We start from the raw sequence: 23364 nt of genomic DNA, 5'->3' as shown, positions 1-23364 counted from the left end.
TAATCTTGTCTCTCCTTGATGCTTGGTCATTGAATTCAATCAATTTAGTCTCATTTTGCCATGAAAATGCAAGGTTTGCACTCCTTTCCTACCAAGGGATCAAAACCTCAAAGAATATGCAAAACAAAGAACTAAAGACAATAAATGACCCAAATATTCACTAAAAAGCATGGGAACAAGGCTAATTCGGGGACTAAATATGCTCTAATTATGGTCACATCAAATATCCCCAAACCGAACCTTTGCTCGTCCCGAGTAAAAAGGTGACAAAGACTAGGACCATTATTTAAACTAACCTAATAACATAGCAGATATGAGATAATTAGCGGGTCTCACTCCGCCCCTTCAACTCACAACAAGACAACCATGAGGTAGGATGCCTTCTTGCAAGGCAAGGTGGGTCTTGCCAAAATGGCGACACATCCAAACATTAAGCACACAAAACCAAGTAATGGATGCATCTACAAAAGAATAGCCACTTTCCTCATCTAAGTGGCGGAAATTATCTACAAGGGAAGCAATTCAAGGGTACACACTCCTTCATAGATGCAATTTCTTCAAACTACTAAGCCTAGAAGGATACCAATAAATCACCTCCAAGTTGTGTCAAGCTAGGGTACCTTTGACCTCAATCGTTAAATGCTTTTGTCAAGAGTAGACTCCCTATGGTGTTAGAAACAATGGAGGATCGCGGAATTCCCCCTCTTGCCTAGACAAGAAGAAGGGTCATCCCTCTCTACCATGCACAAAAATGGATACGATGGATAAAGGGATCGATAGAATTTGAGTTTCACTTTGGGAGTTTGCTTTTGTTTTTGTTTTTCCCCCCAATTTCTTGTGGCATATAACATTTGAGAACTTTTTCTTGCCATTTCTTTGATGTTTGGCATTTCAATACTTGACAACTTTCAACTTTTGCATTTCTTTTTTAACATTTTCAAAGTCACCCCATATGTAGTGAGGGTGGCTTATGTTTGAAGCTTTAGGAGTCTATTTTTGCTCCTATTTTCAATTGATGCATTTTTGCAAACTTTCTTTCACTTTTCATTTCATTGAACTCAAATTTATTTCTTTTTGTGCCCATTCCCTTTGATGACAAAAATGTGGTAGAACATGGATGATGGATGGATGCATGGTTTCAAGGGTCACCTTGGAATAAACGGTAGCCAAGGAGTTATCCCACCACAAGGTCCTCTTGACTAGGCCTTAATCCATGGGTCAAAGGATACTAGCATGACACATCCTAGAGTGTTTTACAAGTATTCTAACAAGCAAAGTCTTAAGAAGAAAAAGCATCTACTAGGGCCTATATACACTTGTCAAGCTTCCCAAGTAGACGGTTTCGCAAAATTTTTCTAACATGCAACTACATGCCATGATGCAACTAGCATTTATACATCCTAATGCATATGATTCTACCAACTAATATGCCATATAAACTAAATGCAAGTCCTAGGTTCACATTGTTATACCGCATCAATCAAAATAAAGCCACATAGTCATTAACATAAAGAGGAAAAAGGAGATTTGAAAGATCATACCATGCGGTCTTCAATATCCTCATGTCTCGGATGTGGCGTAGTCAATCAATGTGAACAAGGATACAACAAACACCATATATACAATAATATATACAATTCTACACTACAAAGGAAATGAACTTGTATTTTGGTTTTTCAATTTTTCAAATTTTTATGGTTTTTCGAAATTTTTTGATTTTTTTTGGATTTTTTGAATAAAAGTTAAGTTAGAATTCCCCATCCCCATACTAATGTGGGCATTATCCTCAATGGCCAAAATGATGGGAAATTATGCAAACATGATGCATGATTTCTACACTAAATGCAAGCTATACTATACTACACTACATGATGCATGGGTTTTTGTTTATGACGGAGAGCGTAATTTAGATTACCTCCCGTTGCGTATGCATGTACTTCCCCAAACCGAGATAAACATTATTTCTAATGTCCTAAAGTTGGGGGTAGTTCATGCACACAATATGCAATGCATGAAACTAATTTTGTCATTTTCGATTTTTAAAAGTGGGAACAATGAAATAAGAACACCTCAATGGGGCCGAGGTGTTAGTCCTCTATGGTGCTAGGACTCTCCAACCATGATCAAGATAAAATAAATAAAACAAAGAAAGAAGTAGACAAACCTCAAGAGGGTAGGAGCCTCCAAAGCTTGCTAGTCTTCCACCATATCATCATTATCATCATCTTCCTCAATAGAAGTGGACTCATCACCACTTCCCTCTTCACTTCCTTGCTCACTTCCTTCATCACTTTCTTCTTCTTCTTCATTAGCCTCTTCATCAATGTCTTTATCAACAACCTCATCACCGACAACCTCATCTTCACCCGGTATCTCACCCCTAGATGCACTTGGAAAGAAGACTTCCCTATCCGCCCAACTAGGCAAAGGAAATGAAGGATCAAGTAGTCCTTGCCTAGCTAAATGAAGGAGGGGTGGATATTGGGCTAAGTATGCATCTTCCCGATCCTTAAAAGCTTGTTTGTGCATCTCTTGCATAAGTAGAGTCATGTAGTCTTTGCTTGCTTCAAAATCTTCGGGTTTGAACTCTTGGTACTTGAATGGATAGGGTGGTGTGACAATGGAGGAGGAGGGCATTTCAATTTCACCCCTTTGTTGACGGATGATGTATTCGGCTTCTTTTGAGAGGGGAAGAAGGTAGTTGGTCCGATGGACACTCAAACGGCATATCTTGGAAGGAAAAGTAAAAGATCTAGCCTCATTGGTGAGCCACCCATATTTGGTGTCAAGAGGGTTATGAGTGACCCACTTGTACTTGTTAATCATAGCATCCATGTCAATGAGATGACCCCCCTTTTTCGCCACATACTTGCTATCCTTGTTGAAGTTCGGATCAAAGTACTTAGCCAAAAGAGTGACTAGACCTCCATTTACAATAACGGGGGTGCCTTGCTTCCCACTATCAACATTTAGCCATCTTTCCACCAAAAGCCTTAGAGAATTGTAAGGCTTGGTGAATTCCCTTCCAATATTTAAGGCCGACTCAAGTAGAACACAATCGAGCTTGGTAAAGTGGTTAATGTCTTTTTTTGCAATGATAGTATTCCCGATGACCTTGTGCCACACTCTAATGCCCGGATGGTGGACTAATAGAGCGCGACTAGCATGATAGTTTTCAAATTTCCTCCCGGAAATCGCCTCCCAAAGAGGAGCGGGGTCATACTTGTCGGGATTCTTGAAATAACTAGGTGAATCACTAAGACCCAATACTTTACCCAATTCATCAAAGGTGATGTGCCTACTCACATTAGCAAGGCGGAACTCGATGTTTTCTCTAGTCTCTACCTTAGTGACTTTCAAAGAACTCAAGAATTCTAAGGTAAGGGAGGGGTATGTCAATTCTCTTGTAGTAAACAATTTTCCCAACCCCATGGCTTCAAAGAAGGCTTTCGTTTGTTCAAGGACACCCAACTTGTTCAAGGCATCTTCACATATGAATTTGGTTGATAGAAAGGATTTTCTAGCATACTTGGCAAATGTATCCCTATGGGAGTTAGAAATGAAAATTACCTCCGGATAGTTTGGTAATTGAGCATTTTTCGGAGTTGTTGATGTTGTTGCTTCCAAGGGAGGTTGTTGTTGTTGGACTTCTAAGTTTGAACTAGCTACCACCATAGCCAATGAGGCTTTCTTTGCTTGAAGACATTTTTGTCTTGTTGAGAGTGCCTTTGCTTTAGGTGCCTTTGTTGATCCTTTTGTTCTTGCCATTGATGAAAATACCAAGAAAAGAGTGAAAATCTTCAATTTCCAAGTATACCCAAATCGATTTTAAGATGAAAGGCTTTGCCTTTATAATTTAAAAAATCGACTCAAAGGTTGAAGATTTTGGTGCTTGGTTTGATTTTTGTTGGAAGAGGAGTGATTAATTGTTGTTAAAAGGAAGTTTGGATTTGATTTTGTTGAATTTGGTTGAGGAAATCTTGTTTTGGTGATGGAGAGGATGAGGGTTTTGAGTTTTGGGGGTTTATGGGTAGTGTTTTGAATGAATGAATGAAGAAATAAATGTGGGAGGGGTATATAAAATACCCGAAAATTTTGAAACAGCAGGGGAAGACGGGCGTCTTTCCGTCGGGACGCTCGGATTCTGCCTTTTATGGGTTCAGGGTTCTCGCCTAAAGAAGGGCGTCTTTCAGCAAAGACGCTCGGATTTTTCGATTGCAGGACGGGCGTCTTCCTCTGAAGACGGGCGGATTCTCAGACAGTGAGCTTTCCTTATTTTTCACAGCCAAAAAGACGGGCATCTTTCCTTCAAGGACGGGCGGATTTCTGAAGACGAGCGTCTTCTTCACCAGGACGCTCGGATTCTTCGAGAGACCCAAAATTTCAGTTTCTCAGCTAAAAATGGACGGGCGGATTCTGGCAAAGACGCTCGGATTTACTGAAGACGAGCGGATTCCCACGAAAACGCTCGGATTCTCCCTATTTTACCCAGATTCAGTTCCATCCGTGCACTTGCATATCCCTTGTCATTTTTCATTCATCAAATCCCGTGTTCTTCATTGTAGGGGCACTACTAAGGCATGCATAGCCTAGGGAATTGCTATCCCCACACTAAGCTAAAGCACTACACATCAATTAAATCATTAGTCCCTCCCTCACTTCTCTCAAAAATGATAATTACCTTGATCAAAGCATAAAAATCAACAAATGACAAAAAATGCAATGTAAGAATTAAAATACAAGTTAGGGAGTTAGAAATATTTACAAATGGTGGTTTAGGGAGGACTCCACCAAACTCTCATCCTTAGTGATATGTCATGGGGGCATGTCCAAGGTGTTGTTGATGTTGCTCAACACCTTGAAGAAGTAGTCAAAAGCTTGTTCATTGTCATGATAAAGATCTTCAATAGATCTTTGCCCTTGTTGTGCTTCATGTCAGTCTTGATCGATAGCATTACCAATATAGGGATTGAAAATCCCTTCAAACTCATCGTCCCAAAGACCACAAACTTCATCTACTTGATCACTAAAGATCTCTTGAGTTGATAGAGACAACTCTCCCACTTTCTTGTCTTGGCCAATGAGGCCATCCTCTTCATTGCTTGACTTTGGTGAGCTTTTCAAGCTCTCTTTGTTACAATTCACTTGCTCTTTGAATGGAGCATCTTCAATTTTCTTCTTCCATTGGAATTCCGACTTCTTTCTATCATCCTTCCGGCTATAATGATCAACCATAAAACATGGTTCATGCAAACGGGGAGCTCTCATGGTCTTGTCAAGATTGAAAGTTATGCTCTCATCTCCCACTTCTAGAGTGAGCTCTCCATGCTTCACATCAATCACCGCCCCCGCGGTGTGTAAGAAAGGTCTTCCTAGAATGATTGGAATGTTGGAGTCTTCTTCCATGTCAACAATGACAAAGTCCACCGGGATGAAAAATTTCCCAACTCTTATGGGAACATCTTCCCATACCCCTAATGGTGTCTTCGTCGATCTATCGGCCATTTGGAGTGTGATATTGGTGCATTTAAGCTCTCCCATCCCTAACCTTTTACTCACCGAGTACGGCATAACACTCACACTAGCCCCTAGATCACATAAGGCTTTGTTGATCGTGGTGTCGCCAATGGTACACGGTATTGACAAGCTTCCCGGATCTTTGAGTTTTGGAGGTGAACTCCCTTGAAGGATTGCACTACTCACCTTAGTGAAGGCGATAGTCTCAAGCTTCCGGATCGACTTCTTCTTTGTGAGGATGTCTTTCGTGTATTTTGCATAGGCCGACACGTGATTGATTAATTCCGTGAAATGAATTGAGACTTCCAAATTCTTCATAATTTCCATAAATTTTCCAAGTTGGTCATCAAATTTGGGCTTAGCTTGACCACTCGGAAAAGGAAGTCTAATCACAATGGGCTCCTTCTCCTTGACCTTGTCTTCATTTTTCTTTGAAATTTCTTCTTTTGATGGTTCTCCATCCTTGGAGTTTTGCACAATTTCTTCTTTGTCACTAGATTCCACAACTTCATTCTTAACTTGCTTCTTCGGTGCTTCATACCTTGTACCACTTCTCAAGTGAATGGTACTAACCGTTTCATGTCTTGGGGGATTACTTTGAGGTGGTAATTGCCCTTTTTGTCTTTGTGAGCTTGCAGATGCTAGTTGAGTCAATTGGGTTTCCAACATTTTGGTGTGAGCTAGGATGTTGTTGATGGTGATTTCCTTTGCTTGACTATCTTTTTGCATTTGAGTAAAAAATTCTTGTTGATTCTTTTGCATTTGGAGGACCGCTTTTTGAACATCAAAACCTTGGTCATTTTGTTGATTGTATGGACTTTTGATTTTGGTAACCTTGGTTTTGGTTGTAAAAGGGTCTTTGATTTTGGTTTCTCATGGGAGGTGGGGTGTATGTTGGTTGAGGGTTTTGAACATTTTGGCTTTTGTATGAGATATTTGGATGGAATTTGGTGTTTTCATTGTAATAGTTGGAGTACGGGGTACCACTCTTGTATGCTTGGAAAGCATTCACTTGTTCATTTGTTCCCCTACATTCACTTTGGTCATGTCCCAAAGTTCCACAATTCTCACATATCCCACTTGGGATTGATGAAGATGCCGTCATGGCATTAACATGATGCTTTGGTGATTTCAAGGCTTCTTCAAGTCTAGCCATAGCTTTTTCAAACTTCAAATTGATAGTATCAATGTGAGCACTAAGTTGAGCACCCAATTGAGTAATGGAGTCTACTTCATGCTTTCCTCCTCTAGTAGCCTTGCGAGGTCTACTATATTGTGAGTTATGGACCGCCATTTCCTCAATTTTGTTCCAAGTTTGATTGTCATCGACTTCGGTGAACATTCCATTTGATCCCATGTTGAGAATGTTCCTTGAATCTTCATAAAGACCGTTCCAAAATTGTTGTACCAAGAACCACTCGCTAAGTCCATGATGAGGACATGAGCGACAAATTCCCTTGAATCGTTCCCAAGCTTCATACAAAGATTGTTCATCTCTTTGCTTAAAGCCCGTAATTTGAGCTCTTAGCATGTTAGTCTTTTCCGGCGGATAGAACTTTTTGTAGAAAGCTAGAGCCAACTTCTTCCAAGAATCAATTCCGAGAGTAGCCTTATCAAGGACTTTCAACCATTGTTTCGCGGTGCCACTTAGAGAAAAAGGAAATAAGACCCATCGAATTTGGTCTTGAGTTACACCGGTTTGAGAAATTGTATCACAATAGTCACAAAAAGTCTCCATATGAGAGTGAGGGTCTTCACTAGGCATCCCCCCAAATTGACTTCTTTCAACTAATTGGATAAATGCGGATTTGTCAATAAAGTTTCCGGTTAGATGTTGTGGTGTGGGAGTACCATTGGGTAGGTTCTTTTCGGTGGGTACGGAATGTGATGAAAACTTAGGCATTGTGGGTTGATTTTGTGTTGGATTTTGTGTTGGGTTCTCCTCACCTTCTCTTGCAAAATGGTTGATGAACTCAATAGCGTTTGGTTGAATATCTACAACCTCACTAATACCTCTCAAAGTTCTCCTAGCAAGTCTTCTATTGTTTGTCAAAGTCCTTTCAATTTCATGATCAAAGGGTAACAAGTCACCTTGTGACCTTCTAGACAAGCAAAATATCAAACAACTCGAAAATAATTAGAACCAACCTTGAGGAGTTTTTCTTCCCCAAGGCAAAGAAAGACACAACTAATAACAATACAAGAAAATCAAAATCAAGTTAACACCGTCCCCGGCAACGACGCCATTTTTGGTCGGGATTAGTTTTCAGTACTTGTCGTCAAGAGCACCTAGACCAAAACACAATTTATAACTTCACCAACAACTCTACAATTAGTAAAGAGGCAAGTAAAGGTCGGATCCCAAGGGACGGGAATTGAGATGAGAATTCTATTGAAACTAGTGGTGTCTAAGGGTGTCACAATTGGGGTTTGTATTAGAAGGTCACTAAACTAAGTAGCAATGAAAGTAAACAAGCAAGATGAATTAAAAGGGATGTAAACAATTGATAAAAAGCACTAGGGTGTCATGGGGTCGTAGGGGATTCATGGGAATTGATCATACAAACATACTCTCAAACTATAAGCAAGCAATTATTGTTGTGATAGATCGAGTTGGTTTATGTCTTACAATCCTAGGAAAGTTTGGGTCCCGGAGCCGAATCGATTAGATTGTACAACACCTACAAGTCGACTTAATCTTCCCTACTCAACAATATACATGGTCTAATGAGACTCGAGTTGGTTTATGTCTTACAAGTCTCATTGAAAAGATAGGTGATGGGTAAAAAATGCAAGGATTCATAGGCTCACATTTCATCAAACATAACATGTGCATAAGTTGAGATCACAACAAGCAAGCAAATAAATTATGAAAACATATTAAATTAAGCATGAATCATTCCCCATGTTGGTTTCCCCTAATTACCCATTAACCCTAGCTAAGGAAACTACTCACTCATTATCATGTTGAACATGCTAGCAAGGTTGTCAATCATACCAACAAAGTGAAACATGATGAATAAATGAAAGTAATTAGCAATAATTAAAAAGGGATTAAGAGGATTATACCTACTAATGATTCCAATAATAAAGCAAAGAATAAAAGAAGTACTTGATGCTTGATTGGAAGGTTGTCAATCTCCCAATAATAACCCAAATAATCTTCAATTACCCAAAATAAAGGATGAACAAGAGAGAGATTAAGGAAATAAAACTTGTATTAAAACTTGATTAATTGTTGATTACAAGATTAAAGAGAGATTTGATTGATATTAACTACACTAAAGATTGCTAAGAAGAACATGCTCTTCTAATTAGACTAATGGGGTATTTATAGTGGGGATTAGGTGCATGAATTAGGGTTAACTAAGGGCTTAAATGACGATTAAGTCCCTTGTTGAGGAGACTCCGATCTCTTTAGGAAGACTCCGGTCTCTAGGGAGACTCCGGTCTCTCGAAAAAGATGTGCATCCTTCCTTGAAGCTTGAAGAAGACGAAATGGGACTGCCTGCTGATCGGAGCCATTTCGTGTTCACAATTAAGCATATGTGGTCGTTGGTCAATGGTCGATACAAAACACAATTTATACTTCACAAACAACTCTACAATTAGTAAAGAGGCAAGTAAAGGTCGGATCCCAAGGGACGGGTATTGAAATGAGAATTCTATTGTAACTAGTAGTGTCTAAGGGGTGTCACAAATTGGGTTGATGTAGAAGGTTACTAAACTAGAATATCAATGAAAATAAACAAGCAAGATGAATAAAATAAGGGGTGTAAACAATTGATTAAAGGCACTAGGGTGTCATGGGTTCATAGGGGAATCATGGGATATGATCATACAAACATGTTCTCAAATTATAAGCAAGCAATTATTGTTGTGATGGATTGAGTTGGGTTATATCTTACAATCCTAGGAAAGTTTGGGTCCCGGAGCCGAATCGATTAGATTGTACAACACCTACAAGTCGACTTAATCTTTCCTACTCAACACATGCATGGTCTAACAAGACTCGAGTTGGGTTATGTCTTACAAGTCTCATTGAAAAGATAGAAGATGATAGTAAATGCAAGGATTCATAGGCTTGGCATTTCATCAAATATAACATGTGCATGTATTAAGATCAAAACAAGCAAGCAAATAAGATATGAAAGCATATTGATTTAAGCATGAATCATTCCCCATGTTGGTTTCCCCTAATCACCCATTAAACCCTAGCTAAGAGACTACTCACTCATTATCATATTGATCATGCTAGAAAGGTTGTCAATCATACTAACATAATGAAACATGATGAATAAATGAAAGTGATTAACAATAATTAAAAAGGGATTAAGAGATTATACCTACTAATGATTCCAATAATAAAGCAAGAATAATAGAAGTACTTGAATCCTAGATTGAGAGGTTGTCAATCTCCCAATAATAACTCAAATAATCTTCAATTACCCAAAATAAAGGATGAACAAGAGAGAGATTAAAAAACTAAAACTTGGATTAAAACTTGATTAATACTTGATTACAATATTAAAGAGAGATTTGATTGATATTAACTACACTAATTATTGATAAGAAGAACATGCTCCTCTAATTAGACTAATGGGGTATTTATAGTGAAAATTAGGGAGGATGCATTAGGGTTAACTAAGGGCTAAACTAGTAATTATACTTTTTAAGTTGAGCAAGGAGAATCCGGTATTTTCTGAGAGAAGGGCTTCTCTTTTCATAGCTTGAAGAATGAAAAACGTCTTTGCATCTTGAAATCCGTGCGGATTGGAGTCGGGACGGCCGGATCTGGTGAGGAATCCGAGCGGATTCAAGAGAGGGACGCTCGGATTGTCTTTGGGGAATCCGAGCGGATTCCAAGGTGGGACGCTCGGATTGGGCTGGACGGACGGGCGGATTTGGTACAATCCGTTCGGATTGTTGGTCAGCTTCAATTCTTCTTCTTTTCTTCCCTTTTCTTCATAAATTCCTTGGGGATTTCCTCGGGGACGCAAGGATCCTTTTCTCAACATGGCTCTTCTACTATAATATGTACAAAGGCCTTCTAGTCTTGTCTCTCCTTGATGCTTGGTCATTGAATACAATCAATTTAGCCTCGTTTTGCCATGAAAATGCAATATTCTTACTCCTTTCCTACCAAGGGATCAAAATCTCAAAGAATATGCAAAACAAAGAACTAAAGATAAGAAATGACCCAAATAGGCACTAAAAAGCATGGAAACAATGGTAATTCGGGGGCTAAATATGCGCCAATTATGGTCACATCACCCTGCGAATCCGGGCGTCTTTAGCACGGGACGGGCGGATTTAGTAGCTTCTGCCCGGGCGTCTTGTGAAGGAGGACGGACGTCTTCTGGGTGGTTTTGCCCGGGCGTCCAGAGGATGAAGACACACGGGTTGTGGGTGGTGGACGGGCGTCTTCAGGGGAAGACGCACGCATTGTTAGGCAGTCTTGTTTCCTTCTTCTTTTCTTCCTTTTTCTTCATAAAATCCTTGAGGATTTCCTCGGGGATGCAAGGATCATTTCTCATCATTGCCCATCTACTATAGTATGTACAAAGGCCTTCTAATCTTATCTCTCCTTGATGCTTGGTCATTGAATTCAATCAATTTAGTCTCATTTTGCCATGAAAATGCAAGGTTTGCACTCCTTTCCTACCAAGGGATCAAAACCTCAATGAATATGCAAAACAAAGAACTAAAGACAATAAATGACCCAAATATGCACTAAAAAGCATGGGAACAAGGCTAATTCGGGGACTAAATATGCTCTAATTTTGGTCACATCACTCCTATTCCAAATCCCCTTAGATTCGATGCTCCATCGAAATAAAGGTCCCAAGAGTCTACATTGGTTTGGAGTATATCCTCATCTGGAAATGACCATGTGTCTACTGCTTGGGTGTCGTTGATGTGATTATCTGCAAAGAACTCGGCGACGGCGCGCCCTTTTATAACCTTCAGAGGTACATATTTGAGGTCGAACTCTAAGAGCATTAAAGTCCATCTTGCCAAGCGTCCGTTGAGAACGAGTTTTTCGGAGAGGTATTTGATAGGATCCATTTTGGAGTACACCTTGACGGAGTAGCTAAGCATGTAATGGCGTAGCTTCTCTGTTGCCCACACAAGAGCGAGGCATGTCTTTTCGAGTGGTGTGTATTTGCATTCATATTCCAAGAACTTCTTACTAAGGTAGTAGATAGCTCTCTCTTCTTTTCCGACGGTTTGTGCTAGCATAGCCCCCATGATTGTTTCGGTCACTGTGAGATATAAACCAAGAGGTTGATCTCGTCGAGGAGGCATGAGCACTGGTGGTTTGGCCAGTATCTCCTTGATTTTGTCAAACGCCTTTTGACAATCGTCATCCCATAAGGTGTGATCTGTTTTCTTTAACTTTTTGAAGATGGGTTCACATATCACCGTAAGTTTCGAGATGAATCGACTTATGTATTGCACCTTGCCTAAAAATCCTCTAACTTCCTTTTCTATCTGAGGTTGTGGCATTTCGATTAGAGCTTTGATTTTGGAAGGGCCGATTTCTATTCCTCGTTGACTGACGACATATCCCAGAAGCTTGCCTGATGTTACCCCAAATGCGCATTTCTGAGGATTGAGCCTCATGTTGTACTTTCGTAGTCTTAGGAAAAATTTGCGAAGGTTATTAATGTGCCCCTATCTATCCTTGGACTTAACAATCATATTGTCTACGTACACCTCTACTTTTTTATGCATCATGTCATGTAGGAGCGTGGTTGCAGTGCGTTGATACGTAGCTCCGGCATTGATTAATCCAAATGGCATAACAGTATAACAATAGGTGCCCCATTGAGTAACAAAAGCGGTCTTATGCATGTCTTATATGGCCATCTTTATCTGATTGTATCCCGCGTACCCATCCATGATGGACAACAACGCGTGATCTGCCGTATTGTCCACCAATATGTCGATATGTGGTAGAGGAAAGTTGTCATTGGGACTCGCTTTGTTCAAGTCTCTGAAATCAACACAAACACGGATTCTCCCATCCTTTTTAGGTACGGGTACTATGTTGGCTACCCAATCTGAATACTCGAAAACTTTGATGAACCCAGCTTTGAATTGTTTATCGACTTCTTCTTTGATCTTAAGAGCCCATTCTGTCCTCATTCGACAAAGCTCCTGTTTTACAGGTTTGAAACCTAGTTTGATTGGAATTCTGTGTTCTGCAACATCCCTGTCGATCCCTACCATGTCTTTGTACGACCAAGAAAAAACGTCTTTGAACTCGTGCGGGAGGTCTATGAAACTAGCCCTTTCGGTTGGGCTCAAGGTTGTCCCTATCCTAAGTTCTTGGGGTTCTAGTTCAGTTCCTACGTTGATGGGTTTAGTGTTCTCTATAACGGGAGCCCCTTCCCCCTCTTGTAATATTTGTTTAGCTATAGGGGAGGTAGTTCGATGGAGTTTGGGTCCTGGGTCATCCTCATTATCATTGTAAATAGAATTGAATTCAGAATAACACAAAGAGTAAGCAGAATTTGATTTATTTATATTAAATTTTGAAAAGAGTTGAAACAAAGAAGCCATCTATTCAGTAGTGAGTGGCGTTAAAGGGATATTTGTTGGGACATTTCCCAAACTACATTACTACTCGATACTATGCTAGGAGAATTAAGGAGATTGGGAGTGATGACAGGAGGAGACTCTCTAGGGACTTCTCTAGACTCCAACTCTGATTCCGACTTTGACTCCGACTCTGACTCGAATTCGTGGTCTTCTGGTTCTCCTTTGAACATCTCTCCTTTTCCAGTGGTGAGCTTGATGAGTCTTCCTTGGTTGTTTGTCCAGTTGATCAATTTTCTCCATCCTTTTTGCCGATTTGAACTTGTTTTGGTGATTAACGCGGCATGGTTAAAATGGTCGTCTTAAAGTATCATGGTAATAATCTCGTCCTGTGCAGCTCTAACAAATTGATCTTCTCCAAACAGAAGGCTAACGGCCTGTTCGTCTAAGCAAGGTGCTTGACGAGTCTTGACGGTAGGAACCGTTTCTGAAGGAATGAAGTAGCAATCGTGAAAGATCTCGATTCAAGCTAGTTGCCTTCCTTTGTAGTGCCAAGGTTCGGGGAACCATGAAAGTATTCTTGACTCCCTTCTCTAACGAAGTATCCATTTAGGGTAGGGAGGTAGGGTCACATTTGGATTCCCACGTTCTTACGGTTTTGGAACTGTGCGAGCATCTCTAGAGCTTCTTCTTTCGTGGGTTTGTATCCGAATCCTAACAGTATCCTTTGAGAGTTTCCTTCTTTATAAGGTGCAAAGGTATTTCTTTGGACAAGATTCAATGGCATTCCCGGGAAGTATCCCTGAGACTTGAGTATGTGGTTGACCACTAGATTGGAATATGGATTGAAGTACAAGGGTGACAGTTCACTTTCTACAAGGGTTATGCTATGGAAGCCCCCAAGCTCATATACTGGATTTGTAACCACTTGGTTGCTTGTCATCTTTTCTATCACTACCTTAATAGGTGACGAAGTGATCGTCACTACTTTGCCATCTAGTGGAATCTTGATTTTCTGGTGGAGGGTGGATGTTACCGCTTTGGAAGCGTGAATCCAAGGCCTTCCCAGAAGTATGTTGAATGATGCTTCGATATCCACTATTTGAAAGTTAACCTTTCGCTCAATCGGCCATGTGGCTATGGTGAGGTTGACTAGTCCTACCACTTTTTATCGTGTACCATCGTATGCGCGAACACCTTGGTTAGAAGGGGTCCAATCCAACTCTTTCATGCCCAACTTATATGCTGTTTTTAATGGTATGACGTTGACCGCAGAGCCATCATCTACCAAAGTCATTGGCACATTCTTCTTTAAAAAAATGACAGTAATGTATAGAGCCAGGTTGTGACTAGAGCCGAAAGGTGGCAAATCCTCATCCGAGAAAGTAACTGGGTTACTTAGCTTAGTTGAATCTTGGAAGACCAAGTTGACTACGTCATCAGGTGTAGCGTTGTGGGCCACGTTTAATTTAGCCAAGACTTGTAGCAAAGCTTGGCGATGAGGGAATGAGCTTGCAACTAGTTGCCAGACTGAAAGATCAGCCTTTGTCTTCTGTAATTTTTTAGCAAGTGATCAGCAGACGTATCTTCGCCATTATTTGGTGTGACGACGTTGGTGTTAGTAACTGGACCATTAGCTATGAGACCATTTTGAGAAACATTTTGATATGGACGGCCTGAACGAGTAAGGTGGTCTATATCCTGGTCTTCACTATTTTGGACTATGTCTTCACTAATCTTGACTAGGTAGTGCTCAGTGAGGTATTCATCCTCATCGTCATTGGCCTATATTCCGTTGACAGTAGCATGCTCTCTTAACCTGATGATTTCGGCTTCTAAGTGGATTATTTGATCGATTAGGTTATCAACCACAGTTATCACTTCTTGCATCGTAGAGCTTCGGGAAAGATTTAGTGGCGTACTTTCCTTAGGTGTAGTGCTTGGATTGCGAAGGGATGCCACTACATTTTCTAGTTCTGAGACTTGTCTATTCACGCTTCTTGCCCATGCAATGAAGTCGGTGATAGTAGGAGATATGGTGGAGTAACTCCCTTCACCTTCTAATGCATGGATCTCATCTTCAACTAGAGAAATGAGGTGTGAACAATCTAAGGTAGATTCTTCACTTTTAATCGTCAGAACTCCAAGAGGATTCTGAGTATTGTTAGGCTTACCTCCAGGAGGTATGGATAGGCGACCGTCTTCGATCATATCTTGAAGGACATGATTTAGCTTGTAACATTTCTCTGTATCGTGTCCCTTACCTCTATGATATTCGCAGTAGGAATTTTCGTCCCAGAACTTGGACTTCTTTTCTGGATCAGGTGTAGGCTCTATGGGTTGGAGCTTACCTTGTTTCATCAGTCTTTTCAAAGCATTGGAGTACGTGTCACCAATTTTTGTGAACTTCTTTTGGGGGTTATTCTTCTTCGATGATTCAAGATGGTTAACCTCATCAGTCTTGCTAGTAGAGCCACAAGAACGACTCATTCAGCCTTGATATCAATGACCCACTGTTTTGGACAAGAGTCCTTTACGGATGTCATCTTCAATTCTTGTCCCAAGCACAGTCAAATCCTTGAAGGTCTTAATGTTTTGGTACCTCAAGTGATTTGCATAAATGGGCCTTAAGTTATCCATGAATTTTTCCACAAGGGTAGCTTCATCCGAACGCTCGACAAGTTGTGTACTAGTCTTCCTCCACCTACTTAGGAAGTCGGTGAAGCCTTCTTTCTCATTTTGGGTAAGAACCTCTAGAGTGCGCATATTGACTTGGATTTCAGCATTATCCGCGTATTGCTTAATGAATTCGATTTCGGCGTCATCCCAGGTGGCAATCTTCTTGTGCTCTAGAGAATAGAACCATTGCTTAGGAATGGTGTCAAGAGATGAAGGAAAGATCCTTAAGAACATCTCGGGTTTGATGCCTTTGATAGACATGTAGTCTTTGAAAGCACGAATGTGGTTCAAAGGGTTTTCATGTCCCTTGAATTTTGGGATGCCAGTCATGTTGAAGTTGGTTGGTAATTTGGCACTCACGGCCTCATACTTGCGATTGTTTTCCCAATAGATATCGTCTCCTTTGAGGTACATTAGTTGCTCATCCAAGTATTGGAGTCGCTTTTCAGCTTCATAAGACCTCTTTGGATGGTTGACTTCGCTTGTCCAACATAGGGTGGAAGGTTGTCGTTCACCACTTTATTAGGAATTTCATCTTCTGCAGGAGGTAGCCTAGTTTCTACTACAACAATCCGGTTTTCAATAGCATTAAGGCGTTCATAAGCTTGTTCTTGACTTGTTTGGAGACGAGCGAGCGCAGCTAGGATTTGATCATTACCATTCAGGGGTTGTCCATTGACACTTGCGTGACTAGTTCCGGGCATCGTGGAAACTGGATAAGAGATTGACGACGAATCAAAACATGATCGACCATTCTAGCACACTTACTCAAAGAAAAGACTCGAACTGTGAAGTGGGAGTGTGCCACTTGTGTCAAGTGAGGTTTGAAAATGACAAAGTTTTGAAATGTTTGTCCTAATCAACTACAGTGTAGTTGTAGGAGTGTTGACTCGAAGTGAGGTTTTGAAATGGGCTTTTGAGGCCCGACTTTTGACTCGATATTTGGACAGAGTTTCGACTCGTTTTGCGCTAATTTGGACCATTTCTCGAAAATATTTACATTTTGAAAGAGGTTTTTGATTATAAAGAATTCGTCATGGTTTTGTTAAGAAAATGGTGATCACATATGATACAAGCATTCAAACAGGCATTATAACGGTATGCTGAGTGCATTTAAAGGGTTCTGGCTTAAAAGGGTGGGTTACCATACTGAATAATCAAACCCGGGTCTGTGGAGAGGTCCGCGCCAAACAAGAGTAAGGCCGGTTCCTAGTCCATTTCCTCGAGTAGTGAAAGACCTTGATACAAACATAAGTAAGCATCATGGTATGGTTGACGTCAATCGCTAACCATCCTTAGGCCCAGATAAGAATTTGGACCGCCCAGACGGGACGATTGGTCGAATGGGTTGGGTTGGGCCTAGGAAGGCCGAATAAAATGATCTAAGAAGATCGAGTAATGAAAACCGACAACTGTCTCATATAAACTATTCCCTAACCTTGTTCAAGTTTCACCCTTGGCAACACGTAAGTGTATTACTCCCCAGCGGAGCCGCCAAACTGTCGACACGGGGGGCCCACGGGGGCGCTTGGGAACAAGCGTTTGCATTTATGGAGTCGCCACCAATTTATTGTGGAAAATTGGAAACCGTTCGAATACTTCGCGTCATGTCAAACTACAAAGTAATGACATAGACACTAAGAACTCGTTACCCTTAGCATTCTATGTCTAGAATGACTCTCGTGGATGCCAATGAACACGGATGTTCACAGAGATCTGGAGTAAGGGGTGGGGGTACGTATTAGGAAGTCCTTTTAATGAACACCTAATCCCGCCCGCCTCGATAGCGGCCTCTACTAATAATTCATACTTGATATGTTGTCGATTATATGCATGCAATGCAACAAACAATAGATTAATCCTAGCAAGGGATCAAAACCTCAAAGAATATGCAAAACAAAGAACTAAAGACAATAAATGACCCAAATATTCACTAAAAAGCATGGGAACAAGGCTAATTCGGGGACTAAATATGCTCTAATTATGGTCACATCAAATATCCCCAAACCGAACCTTTGCTCGTCCCGAGTAAAAAGATGACAAAGACTAGGACCATTATTTAAACTAACCTAATAACATAGCAGATATGAGATAATTAGCGGGTCTCACTCCGCCCCTTCAACTCACAACAAGACAACCATGAGGTAGGATGCCTTCTTGCAAGGCAAGGTGGGTCTTGCCAAAATGGCGACACATCCAAACATTAAGCACACAAAACCAAGTAATGGATGCATCTACAAAAGAATAGCCACTTTCCTCATCTAAGTGGCGGAAATTATCTACAAGGGAAGCAATTCAAGGGTACACACTCCTTCATAGATGCAATTTCTTCAAACTACTAAGCCTAGAAGGATACCAATAAATCACCTCCAAGTTGTGTCAAGCTAGGGTACCTTTGACCTCAATCGTTAAATGCTTTTGTCAAGAGTAGACTCCCTATGGTGTTAGAAACAATGGAGGATCGCGGAATTCCCCCTCTTGCCTAGACAAGAAGAAGGGTCATCCCCTCTCTACCATGCACAAAAATGGATACGATGGATAAAGGGATCGATAGAATTTGAGTTTCACTTTGGGAGTTTGCTTTTGTTTTTGTTTTTCCCCCCAATTTCTTGTGGCATATAACATTTGAGAACTTTTTCTTGCCATTTCTTTGATGTTTGGCATTTCAATACTTGACAACTTTCAACTTTTGCATTTCTTTTTTAACATTTTCAAAGTCACCCCATATGTAGTGAGGGTGGCTTATGTTTGAAGCTTTAGGAGTCTATTTTTGCTCCTATTTTCAATTGATGCATTTTTGCAAACTTTCTTTCACTTTTCATTTCATTGAACTCAAATTTATTTCTTTTTGTGCCCATTCCCTTTGATGACAAAAATGTGGTAGAACATGGATGATGGATGGATGCATGGTTTCAAGGGTCACCTTGGAATAAACGGTAGCCAAGGAGTTATCCCACCACAAGGTCCTCTTGACTAGGCCTTAATCCATGGGTCAAAGGATACTAGCATGACACATCCTAGAGTGTTTTACAAGTATTCTAACAAGCAAAGTCTTAAGAAGAAAAAGCATCTACTAGGGCCTATATACACTTGTCAAGCTTCCCAAGTAGACGGTTTCGCAAAATTTTTCTAACATGCAACTACATGCCATGATGCAACTAGCATTTATACATCCTAATGCATATGATTCTACCAACTAATATGCCATATAAACTAAATGCAAGTCCTAGGTTCACATTGTTATACCGCATCAATCAAAATAAAGCCACATAGTCATTAACATAAAGAGGAAAAAGGAGATTTGAAAGATCATACCATGCGGTCTTCAATATCCTCATGTCTCGGATGTGGCGTAGTCAATCAATGTGAACAAGGATACAACAAACACCATATATACAATAATATATACAATTCTACACTACAAAGGAAATGAACTTGTATTTTGGTTTTTCAATTTTTCAAATTTTTATGGTTTTTCGAAATTTTTTGATTTTTTTTGGATTTTTTGAATAAAAGTTAAGTTAGAATTCCCCATCCCCATACTAATGTGGGCATTATCCTCAATGGCCAAAATGATGGGAAATTATGCAAACATGATGCATGATTTCTACACTAAATGCAAGCTATACTATACTACACTACATGATGCATGGGTTTTTGTTTATGACGGAGAGCGTAATTTAGATTACCTCCCGTTGCGTATGCATGTACTTCCCCAAACCGAGATAAACATTATTTCTAATGTCCTAAAGTTGGGGGTAGTTCATGCACACAATATGCAATGCATGAAACTAATTTTGTCATTTTCGATTTTTAAAAGTGGGAACAATGAAATAAGAACACCTCAATGGGGCCGAGGTGTTAGTCCTCTATGGTGCTAGGACTCTCCAACCATGATCAAGATAAAATAAATAAAACAAAGAAAGAAGTAGACAAACCTCAAGAGGGTAGGAGCCTCCAAAGCTTGCTAGTCTTCCACCATATCATCATTATCATCATCTTCCTCAATAGAAGTGGACTCATCACCACTTCCCTCTTCACTTCCTTGCTCACTTCCTTCATCACTTTCTTCTTCTTCTTCATTAGCCTCTTCATCAATGTCTTTATCAACAACCTCATCACCGACAACCTCATCTTCACCCGGTATCTCACCCCTAGATGCACTTGGAAAGAAGACTTCCCTATCCGCCCAACTAGGCAAAGGAAATGAAGGATCAAGTAGTCCTTGCCTAGCTAAATGAAGGAGGGGTGGATATTGGGCTAAGTATGCATCTTCCCGATCCTTAAAAGCTTGTTTGTGCATCTCTTGCATAAGTAGAGTCATGTAGTCTTTGCTTGCTTCAAAATCTTCGGGTTTGAACTCTTGGTACTTGAATGGATAGGGTGGTGTGACAATGGAGGAGGAGGGCATTTCAATTTCACCCCTTTGTTGACGGATGATGTATTCGGCTTCTTTTGAGAGGGGAAGAAGGTAGTTGGTCCGATGGACACTCAAACGGCATATCTTGGAAGGAAAAGTAAAAGATCTAGCCTCATTGGTGAGCCACCCATATTTGGTGTCAAGAGGGTTATGAGTGACCCACTTGTACTTGTTAATCATAGCATCCATGTCAATGAGATGACCCCCCTTTTTCGCCACATACTTGCTATCCTTGTTGAAGTTCGGATCAAAGTACTTAGCCAAAAGAGTGACTAGACCTCCATTTACAATAACGGGGGTGCCTTGCTTCCCACTATCAACATTTAGCCATCTTTCCACCAAAAGCCTTAGAGAATTGTAAGGCTTGGTGAATTCCCTTCCAATATTTAAGGCCGACTCAAGTAGAACACAATCGAGCTTGGTAAAGTGGTTAATGTCTTTTTTTTGCAATGATAGTATTCCCGATGACCTTGTGCCACACTCTAATGCCCGGATGGTGGACTAATAGAGCGCGACTAGCATGATAGTTTTCAAATTTCCTCCCGGAAATCGCCTCCCAAAGAGGAGCGGGGTCATACTTGTCGGGATTCTTGAAATAACTAGGTGAATCACTAAGACCCAATACTTTACCCAATTCATCAAAGGTGATGTGCCTACTCACATTAGCAAGGCGGAACTCGATGTTTTCTCTAGTCTCTACCTTAGTGACTTTCAAAGAACTCAAGAATTCTAAGGTAAGGGAGGGGTATGTCAATTCTCTTGTAGTAAACAATTTTCCCAACCCCATGGCTTCAAAGAAGGCTTTCGTTTGTTCAAGGACACCCAACTTGTTCAAGGCATCTTCACATATGAATTTGGTTGATAGAAAGGATTTTCTAGCATACTTGGCAAATGTATCCCTATGGGAGTTAGAAATGAAAATTACCTCCGGATAGTTTGGTAATTGAGCATTTTTCGGAGTTGTTGATGTTGTTGCTTCCAAGGGAGGTTGTTGTTGTTGGACTTCCAAGTTTGAACTAGCTACCACCATAGCCTATGAGGCTTTCTTTGCTTGAAGACATTTTTGTCTTGTTGAGAGTGCCTTTGCTTTAGGTGCCTTTGTTGATCCTTTTGTTCTTGCCATTGATGAAAATACCAAGAAAAGAGTGAAAATCTTCAATTTCCAAGTATACCCAAATCGATTTTAAGATGAAAGGCTTTGCATTTATAATTTCAAAAATCGACTCAAAGGTTGAAGATTTTGGTGCTTGGTTTGATTTTTGTTGGAAGAGGAGTGATTAATTGTTGTTAAAAGGAAGTTTGGATTTGATTTTGTTGAATTTGGTTGAGGAAATCTTGTTTTGGTGATGGAGAGGATGAGGGTTTTGAGTTTTGGGGGTTTATGGGTAGTGTTTTGAATGAATGAATGAAGAAATAAATGTGGGAGGGGTATATAAAATACCCGAAAATTTTGAAACAGCAGGGGAAGACGGGCGTCTTTCCGTCGGGACGCTCGGATTCTGCCTTTTATGGGTTCAGGGTTCTCGCCTAAAGAAGGGCGTCTTTCAGCAAAGACGCTCGGATTTTTCGATTGCAGGACGGGCGTCTTCCTCTGAAGACGGGCGGATTCTCAGACAGTGAGCTTTCCTTAATTTTCACAGCCAAAAAGACGGGCATCTTTCCTTCAAGGACGGGCGGATTTCTGAAGACGAGCGTCTTCTTCACCAGGACGCTCGGATTCTTCGAGAGACCCAAAATTTCAGTTTCTCAGCTAAAAATGGACGGGCGGATTCTGGCAAAGACGCTCGGATTTACTGAAGACGAGCGGATTCCCACGAAAACGCTCGGATTCTCCCTATTTTACCCAGATTCAGTTCCATCCGTGCACTTGCATATCCCTTGTCATTTTTCATTCATCAAATCCCGTGTTCTTCATTGTAGGGGCACTACTAAGGCATGCATAGCCTAGGGAATTGCTATCCCCACACTAAGCTAAAGCACTACACATCAATTAAATCATTAGTCCCTCCCTCACTTCTCTCAAAAATGATAATTACCTTGATCAAAGCATAAAAATCAACAAATGACAAAAAATGCAATGTAAGAATTAAAATACAAGTTAGGGAGTTAGAAATATTTACAAATGGTGGTTTAGGGAGGACTCCACCAAACTCTCATCCTTAGTGATATGTCATGGGGGCATGTCCAAGGTGTTGTTGATGTTGCTCAACACCTTGAAGAAGTAGTCAAAAGCTTGTTCATTGTCATGATAAAGATCTTCAATAGATCTTTGCCCTTGTTGTGCTTCATGTCAGTCTTGATCGATAGCATTACCAATATAGGGATTGAAAATCCCTTCAAACTCATCGTCCCAAAGACCACAAACTTCATCTACTTGATCACTAAAGATCTCTTGAGTTGATAGAGACAACTCTCCCACTTTCTTGTCTTGGCCAATGAGGCCATCCTCTTCATTGCTTGACTTTGGTGAGCTTTTCAAGCTCTCTTTGTTACAATTCACTTGCTCTTTGAATGGAGCATCTTCAATTTTCTTCTTCCATTGGAATTCCGACTTCTTTCTATCATCCTTCCGGCTATAATGATCAACCATAAAACATGGTTCATGCAAACGGGGAGCTCTCATGGTCTTGTCAAGATTGAAAGTTATGCTCTCATCTCCCACTTCTAGAGTGAGCTCTCCATGCTTCACATCAATCACCGCCCCCGCGGTGTGTAAGAAAGGTCTTCCTAGAATGATTGGAATGTTGGAGTCTTCTTCCATGTCAACAATGACAAAGTCCACCGGGATGAAAAATTTCCCAACTCTTATGGGAACATCTTCCCATACCCCTAATGGTGTCTTCGTCGATCTATCGGCCATTTGGAGTGTGATATTGGTGCATTTAAGCTCTCCCATCCCTAACCTTTTACTCACCGAGTACGGCATAACACTCACACTAGCCCCTAGATCACATAAGGCTTTGTTGATCGTGGTGTCGCCAATGGTACACGGTATTGACAAGCTTCCCGGATCTTTGAGTTTTGGAGGTGAACTCCCTTGAAGGATTGCACTACTCACCTTAGTGAAGGCGATAGTCTCAAGCTTCCGGATCGACTTCTTCTTTGTGAGGATGTCTTTCGCGTATTTTGCATAGGCCGACACGTGATTGATTAATTCCGTGAAATGAATTGAGACTTCCAAATTCTTCATAATTTCCATAAAT

At 40.6% G+C, this 23364-nt stretch overlaps 1 non-coding gene across 1 annotated transcript; it reads left to right on the top strand.

The window, feature by feature from the left end:
* The first annotated feature begins 6941 nt into the window (after positions 1–6941).
* Positions 6942–7048, top strand: LOC141603247 (small nucleolar RNA R71). The gene has a single exon (XR_012525137.1). It is a non-coding gene; the product is annotated as a small nucleolar RNA R71 (small nucleolar RNA).
* The last annotated feature ends 16316 nt before the right edge of the window (positions 7049–23364 follow it).

The sequence above is a fragment of the Silene latifolia genome, chromosome 9, assembly GCF_048544455.1.
Source record: "Silene latifolia isolate original U9 population chromosome 9, ASM4854445v1, whole genome shotgun sequence".
Lineage (NCBI taxonomy): Eukaryota > Viridiplantae > Streptophyta > Magnoliopsida > Caryophyllales > Caryophyllaceae > Silene > Silene latifolia.
Note: the sequence above shows the minus strand (reverse complement) of the source record. Positions and strands in the feature narration are given on the sequence as shown.